This window comes from Triticum aestivum, chromosome 1B (genome assembly GCF_018294505.1).
Source record: "Triticum aestivum cultivar Chinese Spring chromosome 1B, IWGSC CS RefSeq v2.1, whole genome shotgun sequence".
NCBI lineage: Eukaryota > Viridiplantae > Streptophyta > Magnoliopsida > Poales > Poaceae > Triticum > Triticum aestivum.
Window position 1 is genome coordinate 524,172,710 of NC_057795.1, and position 9,032 is coordinate 524,181,741.

The 9,032-nt window shown below is 44.8% G+C and overlaps 1 long non-coding RNA gene across 2 annotated transcripts; it reads right to left on the reverse strand.

Annotated features, from left to right (window-relative positions):
- Positions 1-4,570: 4,570 nt before the first annotated feature.
- On the reverse strand, positions 4,571-7,503 carry LOC123093749 (uncharacterized). Of its 2 annotated transcripts, none has more exons than XR_006445551.1 (4): positions 7,053-7,503; positions 6,563-6,821; positions 6,059-6,473; positions 4,571-5,960 (listed from the first exon to the last, which is right to left on the reverse strand). It is a non-coding gene; the product is annotated as an uncharacterized lncRNA (long non-coding RNA). The 2 variants fall into 2 exon arrangements; XR_006445550.1 differs by having other exon boundaries at positions 4,571-5,968.
- Positions 7,504-9,032: the final 1,529 nt, after the last annotated feature.

The window sequence follows — 9,032 nt, forward strand, 5'->3', positions numbered from 1 at the left end:
AGCTACCCAAAACGCAAGTTGCTCCCCCGATTAGAGGAGGAAGCATATAAACCTTCATCACCAGCGCACAATACGGCAGACCGACCACCTCGTGGCCGCGACAGAGAGGCGTCTAGGCCCTCCACCAGAACCGTACCCCGGCACCGCTCGAAAAGCGCGAAGCCACGGGGGAATGCGCCGGACTTGCGAGACGTACTGGAGAACAAGGCAAGACAATCAAGATCTATCTACGGATCACGTGGGCACCCCACGACCCATGATGACTACCGTCGCGCCGGATACAGCAACTCCGGCCGGGCCAAACACAGCAGACAAAGCTCTCTTGAGCTACGTCGTGATACTGCCCAGTATAGAGGCGCCGCACACCCACTATGCTTCACAGATGAAGTAATGGATCATCAAATCCCTAAAGGGTTTAAACCCGTGAACATTGAATCCTACGATGGCACAACAGACCCCGCGGTTTGGATCGAAGATTATCTCCTTCATATCCATATGGCCCGTGGTGACGATCTCCACGCCATCAAGTATCTCCCACTCAAGCTTAAAGGACCAGCTCGGCATTGGCTTAACAGCTTGCCAGCAGAGTCAATTGGGTGTTGGGAGGACCTGGAAGCCGCATTTCTCGACAACTTCCAGGGCACATATGTGCGACCACCAGACACCGATGACCTAAGCCACATAATTCAGCAGCCAGACGAATCGGCCAGACAGTTCTGGACACGGTTCTTAACAAAGAAAAATCAAATCATCGACTGTCCGGATGCAGAGGCCCTCGCAGCCTTCAAACATAACATCCGCGACGAGTGGCTGGCCCGGCACCTAGGACAGGAAAAGCCGAAATCTATGGCAGCCCTCACATCACTCATGACCCGTTTCTGTGCTGGGGAGGACAGCTGGCTAGCTCGCAGTAACAACTTCAGCAAAAATTCTGGCAGTCCGGACAACAAGGACCGCAATGGCAGGTCGCGTCGTAACAAAAACAAACGCCGTGTTAACGGCGATAACACTGAGGATACGGCAGTCAACGCCGGCTTCAGAGGCTCTAAACCCGGTCGGCGGAAAAAACCATTTAAAATGCATATCATCATCACCATCCTCATCTCTTTTACGCGGTCCACTCTCCCGCACCCCGCTGTAATCACCTACTTGAACATGGTGCTTTATGCCACATATGATGATCCAATGATGTGTTGCCATCCTATGATGTTTTGAGTAGATTTCCTTTGTGTTTGGGTTGATTGATGATCTAGATTGGTTTGAGTTGCATTTTTGATTATTGGTGATGTCCTATGGTGCCCTCCGTGTCGCGCAAGCATGAGGGATCCCCGCTGTAGGGTTTGCAATATGTTCATGGTTTGCTTATTGTCTGTGTTGCGTGAGTGGCTGAAACACAAACACGGATAAGTGGGTCATGGCGTATGGGAATAAAGAGGGCCTGATACTTTAATGCTACGGTTGGGTTTTACCTTAATGATCTTTAGTAGTTACAGATGCTTGCTAGAGTTCCAATCATAAGTGCATATGACCCAAGTAGAGAAAGTATGTTAGCTTATGCCTCTCCCTCATATGAAATTGCAATAGTGATTATCGGTCTTATTAACAATTGCCTAAGATAATTCCGCACACCGACCCATCATTATTCCATACTCACTATTTATAATATTTAGTAATATATTCTAACTTTATGATAACAGCACCTACTTTTATATTTTAGCTCTCTGGTACCATGCAAAGTTATCCTCTTCATACCCACAGCATAGTTTTATTTCTCGTTTCTAGTAGGAAGCAAACGTTCGGTGTACGTAGAGTCGTATCAGTGGCAGATAGGACTTGAGAGAATATTGATCTTACCTTTAGATCCTTGTGGGTTCAACACTCCATGCTTATCACTTCCACCTTTTGAAGTTGTTACGATGATTCCCTGCACTTGGGGATTATCACTCACATCTCTGCAAAACTCCATCAGGATTGCTTAAACAATCATCAAAAGACTTCCCATAAACATAAAAGTCATCCATGAAAACCTCAACAATCTTTTCACAAAAATCAGAGAATATAGCAGTCATACATCTTTGAAAGGTAGCAGGTGCATTACATAGACCAAAATGCATATGTCTATAGGCATAAGTTCCAAAAGGACAAGTAAAAGTGGTCTTTTCTTGATCAGGTTGAGAAACAGGTATTTGTGAAAAACCAGAATATCCATCAAGGAAGCAAAAATTTGTGTGCTTAGATAATCTTTCTAGCATTTTATTAATAAAAGGCAGAGGGTAATGATCTTTCTAGTTGCTTTGTTTAATTTTCTAAAATCAATACCATTCTATAGCCTGTGACAATTCCTTGTGGAATAAGTTCATTCTTGTCACTAGGAACAACAGTAATACCTCCCTTCTTAGGGACACAATGAATAGGACTTACCCATCTACTATCAGCTATAGGATAGATTATATTTGCTTCCATAAGTTTCAATAATTCCGTTCTTACCACTTCTTTCATCTTCGGATTCAACCTACGTTGGTGATCAACAACGGGTTTAGCATCAGGTTCTATATTAATCTTGTGCTAGCATAGAGTGGGACTAATGCCCTTAAGATCATCAAGAGTATATTCAATAGTATCTTGGTGCTTCCTTAGAACTTTCAATAATCTTTCTTCTTCATGTTCTGAAAGGTTAGCACTAATAATAACAGGATAGACCTTTTTCTCATCAAGATAAGCATATTTCAAAGTGTCCGACAATTGTTTTAATTCAAACACAGGATCACCTTTAGGTGGAGGAGGACCTCCTAGAGTTTCAATAGGCAGATTGTGTTTAAGCAGAGGTTGTTGTTCGAACAAGATTCTATCTATTTCATTTCTTTCATGCATATGCAAATCATTTTCATGGTCTAACAAATATTGTTCTAAAGGATCAGTAGGAGGTACAACAATAGAAGCAAGACCAACAATTTCATCCTTACTAGGCAAATCTTTATTATGATGCTTTCTACTAAACTTAGAAAAATTAAACTCATGAGATTCATCACCAAAGCTAACACCGACAGTTTGTTTCTCACAATCTAGTTTAGCATTAACGGTGTTCAAGAAAGGTTTACCAAAGATAATGGGACAAAAGTCATTTTGTGGGGAACCGAGAACAAGAAAATCAGTAGGGTATTTTATTTTCCCACACAAGACTTCAACATCTCCAACAATCCCAATTAGTGATATAGTATCTCTAATGGCAAGCTTAATAGTAACATCTATGTCTTCTATTTCAGCGGGTGCTATGTCATTCATAATTTCTTGATATAAGGTAAAAGGAATAACACTAACGCTAGCACCTATGTCACATAAACCATGATAGCAGTGATCTCCAATGTTAACTGAGACAATAGGCATGCCAACAACAGATCTATGTTTATCTTTTTTATCGGGTTTGGCAATTCTAGCAGCTTCAACACAGAAGTAAATAACATGCACATCAATATTATCGACCAAGAGATCTTTAACCATAGCAACCCTAGGTTCTACTTTGATTTGTTTAGCTGGTTTAGGTGTTCTAATATAAATTTTGTTGACCACAGTTGAAACTTTAGCATGTTCCTTCATCCTAACAGGGAAAGGTGGCTTTTCAATATAAGCAGTGGGAACAACTAGATCAACATTATAAATGATGGTTTCTTCTTTAGCTTTTACAGGTTCTTTAATTTCTTCTTTAATTGGTGGGTGATATTTGAACCACTTCTCTTTAGGAAGATCAACATGAGTAGCAAAAGATTCACAAAAGGAAGCTACTATCTCAGAATCAAGTCCGTATTTAGTGCTAAACTTTTGAAAAGCATCGGCATTCATAAAAGATTTAACCCAATCAAACTTAGGCTCAATACCTGACTCTTTACCTTCGTCGAGTTCCCAATCTTTAGAGTTTGCATTTAATTCTTTCTAAAAGATCCCACCGGAGTTCAATAGTTTTCTTCATAAAAGAACCAGTACATGAAGTATCGAGCATGGATTGATCATTATGAGAAAGTTGAGCATAAAAATTCTGAATAATAATTTCTCTTGAGAGCTCATGATTGGGGCATGAATATAACATTGAATTAATCCTCCCCCAAGCTAGAGCGATACTTTATTCTTCACGAAGCCAAAAATTATAGATATAATTTTGATCACGATGAACTAGATGCATAGGATAATTTTTTTTTTATGGAATTCCAATTTCAACCGATTCCAGTTCCAAGATCCAATATCATCGCATAGCCTATACCATGTCAATGCCTTTCCCTTCAAAGATAAAGGGAAAACCTTCTTCTTAGCTTCATCTTCGGGTAAACCTGCAAGCTTAAACAATCCACAAATTTCATCCACATATATCAAGTGCATATCAGGATGTTCGGTTTCATCTCCTGCATAAGCATTAGCTAGCAGTTGTTCTACCATACCCGAAGGAATTTCATATTCAATATTTTCAGTAGGTGCAGTAGGATGAGGGGAAACTAATTGTGGTTCCGGTCGAGGTGAAGATACCCCGAACAAACCCCTCAAAGGATTGTTTTCCATAGTAACAAGTGACAATAAATTTCAGCACATAGTAATAATTTTTCCTTACCAATTTCCACTTACCAAGAGCGCTTCACTCCCCGGCAATGGAGCCAGAAAATAGCCTTAATAATTTTTTTTGAGACAACGGATCAGATTAATATGCAACGGCTCTTTTTGCCCAGACAACGTCCTTAGCCAACGTCATTGTGTACCAGCCCGTCAAGCTGGATGATTTTTTCCATGCTGGCTCTCGGTGCCATCTCTCTTACCAAGACTCTGGCCTTCAAATCTGATTGCTTGCTCCTCCCATGCTATATATACTGCTGCAACCTGGTGTCCCCTCCATCCTAGTTCAAATTTTCAATGTGCAACCAAGTCGAATTTTGAACCGCCATGCATTACCACGCTCGTCCCTGTTGGCTCCCCCAATTTAGATATTGAATTCATAATCACGCACGCCCACAGACTGCGTGTCCCTCTACCAAGTTACAATTCCTAACATACAACACTGTCTGAAGATTGGACCTTGACATAGTCATTTGTGATTAGCTATTCTTCAAACCGAAAGAACACTTGACTCATGATTGAACATAAGACGTAGGGAGGCACTTAATTGAGTGACAATTACCAAGTTGCTCTAAGACAAAACATCGCAGTGACAATGACAACATCTACATCACTACAGTGTCAAATCCTGGAGGAACAAGCATGGAGCATAGCTCACAACACACACCAGAAAATCCTCATTCGATACTAGCCATTTTCTCAAATACTTGTTACTGAACACCCACGCCAGCAAGAGGCCTGGTATGTGTGTTTCACCGATGCCCTTCCACCCTGCAATTTTTGCATTTCTCTAACTTTTGTGGCTGCTTCGGAACATCGCGGCACTCAGGGCACGTAGTCCTTTTGCGCCCTTGCTGCCGACATATACTGCAGAACCTTCTGCGCTTGCTCAACCCCTCTCAAGGCGCCTTTTCTGAGCTTGTTCTTGGCCTGCTAACTCCTTTGTTCTTAAGTAGCAGTGCCATCCCTCCAAGTCCAATCATGCTCACGGGCGGTGTCATGCTACGCTCGGGGATGTATCCGTCTACTCCCACTGCAGCCAACATTTCACCATTAGGCCAGCAGCCCCCGGTGCCTGACGGTCCTTGAAGCCCAGACATCACTCTTCTCTGCCAACGGCGCATCACTCACCATCAATCCCTTGATGCCCTTCATGATGTGCTAGTACGCATCGACACTTCCATCCCCCATCCTAATGAGCTCCATGGCCCATAGATACAGTGGAGAGTGCTTGACCTGCAAGTGAAAGACTGATTCACGGACTGATCTTTCTAGTAGTGTGTCAGGTGCACCAGCAATATGTCTCTCGCATATTTGCTTCACAGTGTGCCCTTTCGGAATCGGCTCTATTGGAGCACATGAAGCATCTGAAACACTAGAAATTTAAATGTCACTTCAGAGTGCAATAAGGACTGTAACACAAATGTTTATGAAAATTGAATAGACCTTCGAATCGGTCACATACCTTCATGAACAGTCTGAATGGCTGCTTCTGCTAGTCCCCAATAGATTCTAGATTCTTGAATCGGTCACATAATGATTAGTCATGTATGTAGTATCGAACGTGATCACATCACCAAAGAACTTTTACTGCACCCGGCTGCTTCCGCTAGTCCCCAATAGATTCTTGATTCTGCTCTCATTGTCAGCCAACACTCGGTATGTGAATTATGAAGCTGCTTCATTAGGTTGTACATGTATACATCAATATGCATATCAGAATACTAGTGCACTTTCTCACCCATTGTAACTGACGGCGAATGGTTATGATTCTCGCGATGTTCAGTTATGAACCAACTATTGTCCACTGCACTCAGTAGCCTTAACAACGCGGGACACTCGCAATGGCAGCGTCGGCTGTTCTCTGCTCCTAGCTTACCCTGCAAATGGCATTTCTCTAAAATTAGCTTTGCACTCATGCTACATATTACAATGCAGTCAGACCACATTCATAGCAACAAGGACTTACAAAGCACCCATACAGTTTCCTGAATAGATTTTGTCTTCTCGGCATTTGGACTGCTTTCCCCATACCTCATACCGAACTGCAATTCCCACGAATGCAAATTGTAGTAGTAGTTGTACACCTCTCCAAGTTAATCAAAGCTGGTGCCTAGCTCTGTCTTAATAACTTTTTTTCTAGATCCTCAACACATTTCCTGATGGATCTAGCACGCTCATCCTGATGCGCACAGAGTCCTGTCTGACAGTGCACTATTAAGCGCAACCTGTAGAATCACAGGAAATATATTTGGTTACTCCACGGTTTTCCCACTCCTAAACGAGAAGTTGAGAACACACATGCCTCTTGCAGCAGCATGACAGTAAATTATGAGAGCCACAACCAAAGAACTATATCGAGTAATCCATGCATCACATTCACACACCCACTACTGCAGTAATCAGATCAATTTACATGGTAATTTCCAAGTAACAAAACTCGTGTGGCTACGTTTTACCTCTTTGTCCATCCTAGTGCTTCAGGGTTCCGCCCCCGTTGTCAACTGAACTGACCCAGTAGGCGATGTGTTCTTCTCTTCTGAACTTCTCCACTGCTTGCTTTGGACGGCACCGAGCAATTCTGCGCAAGTAAACCCTCCATGGCAATCAACCGGTGAAGCGACTTGCCTAACTCTCGCGTGTAGGAGCGCCAATGGAACCGGATCCGGCTGCTCCCTCTAGGTTGTCGGTGAACTCAACCTCAGCAGGAACTCCAAGCCAGCATCCACCATCGGCGGTGCACCCCTAAAAAAAGCATCCACCATCGGCGGTTAGCCGGCGCCACACCCCACAACACTTGGGGAAAATGGATGATAGACTGTTTGCGGCGGCGGCTGGTTTCGAGAACAGCCTAGAGTCTAGGTATTCCACGGCACAGAAAAAAATTAAACATCCCGATCCACAGACCAAGCGGAACCGAACGACAGCCAGATGTCCACCCAATCGATTTGGTCCCACTTATCCACACTGTTCACTATGGGCGTGTTTGGTTCCCTGGGTAGCTTCACACTGCACGGCATGAGGGATCCTAGTTGAGTGTGGCCTGGTTGAGATGATGCAGGGGTGAGTTGAGATGGGTGTTTGGTGAACTTGTATGATATGGTTGTATGAGGAGCTGAATGTCACTGAACATGGATCACGCAAAGAGTAAGGGGCAACGGGATCCACGGGCGGTGGCGGCTTGACGAGAGATCCGGGACGACGCCGGCGCTAGACGAGGTATCCGGGGACGGCGGCTGCGCTTGGCCCGAGGGATCCAGGCGGCGACAGGCTATGGGCGGCGGCAACATGCCTGGATGCGACCACTGGAGGGCAATGGCGGCGCTTGACGAGGTATCCAGGGACGGCAGCGGCGCTAGACAAGGGATCCAAGGATGGTGGTCGCGCTAGACGAGGGATTCGGGGATGATGGTGGCGCTTGACGAGGGATCCAGGCGGCGACTGGCTACGGGCGGCGGCGACGCTTGATGAGGGCGATGACGGCGGCGCCTTGACGAGGGTGACGGCAGCGGTGGTGCTTGCTCGCGGACGGTGGCGGTGATGCTTGCTTGAGGACGGCGGCAGCGGTGCTTGCTAGAGGGTAGCGTCGCTGGGTTACGGGGAGGAGACGCCCTGCCTGTGGTGCTTGCTCTATGCGCTGACGAGATGGAAGGGATAAGAAAAAAGCGAACGGACGAGCCTGCATGTGTGCTACGCTCGATTCCTGCGTTTCCCTCAGCCTAGCTGAGAGGGCCTTTTTTGCATCCACCGGGCCAGGCTGAAGAGCCCATGTAGGGTACCAAACGACTCAAATATTGCACAGTGGATGCGAGCCAGCTGCAACGCAGCAAACCAAACACGCCTGCACGCAAGCCATATTTCGCTTTTCTTATGCAACCGCGCTGACACGTCAGAGCGAATTCTGCAAATCCCCAGGCAACGACCAACGCGAGCGATTTCGGGTGCAGCTGCGCTCGGGCACCGAAACGACGTGTCCCTTGATGACCTACAAGTATATGGGATCAATTGTAGCCTTTTCGATAAGTAAGAGTATCGAACCCAACGAGAAGCAAAAGGACATGACAAGTGGTTTTCAACAAGGTAATGTCTGCAAGTGTTGAAATTGTAAGTAAAAGAGTAGTTTGATAGCAAGATAATTTGTAATGAGCAAGTAACGGTAGTAGTAACAAAAGTGCAGTAAGGTAGCCCAATCCTTGAGGCAAAGGACAGGCCAAAACGGTCTCTTATGATAAGCAAAGTGTTCTTGAGGGTACACGGGAATTTCATCTAGTCACTTTCATCATGTTGATTCGATTCGTGTTTGCTACTTTTATAATTTGGTATGTGGGTGGACCGGTGCTTAGGTGTTGTTCTTACTTGAACAAACCCCCTACTTATGATTAACCCCCTCGCAGGCATCCGCAACTACGAGAAAAGTATTAAGAATAGATTCTAACCAT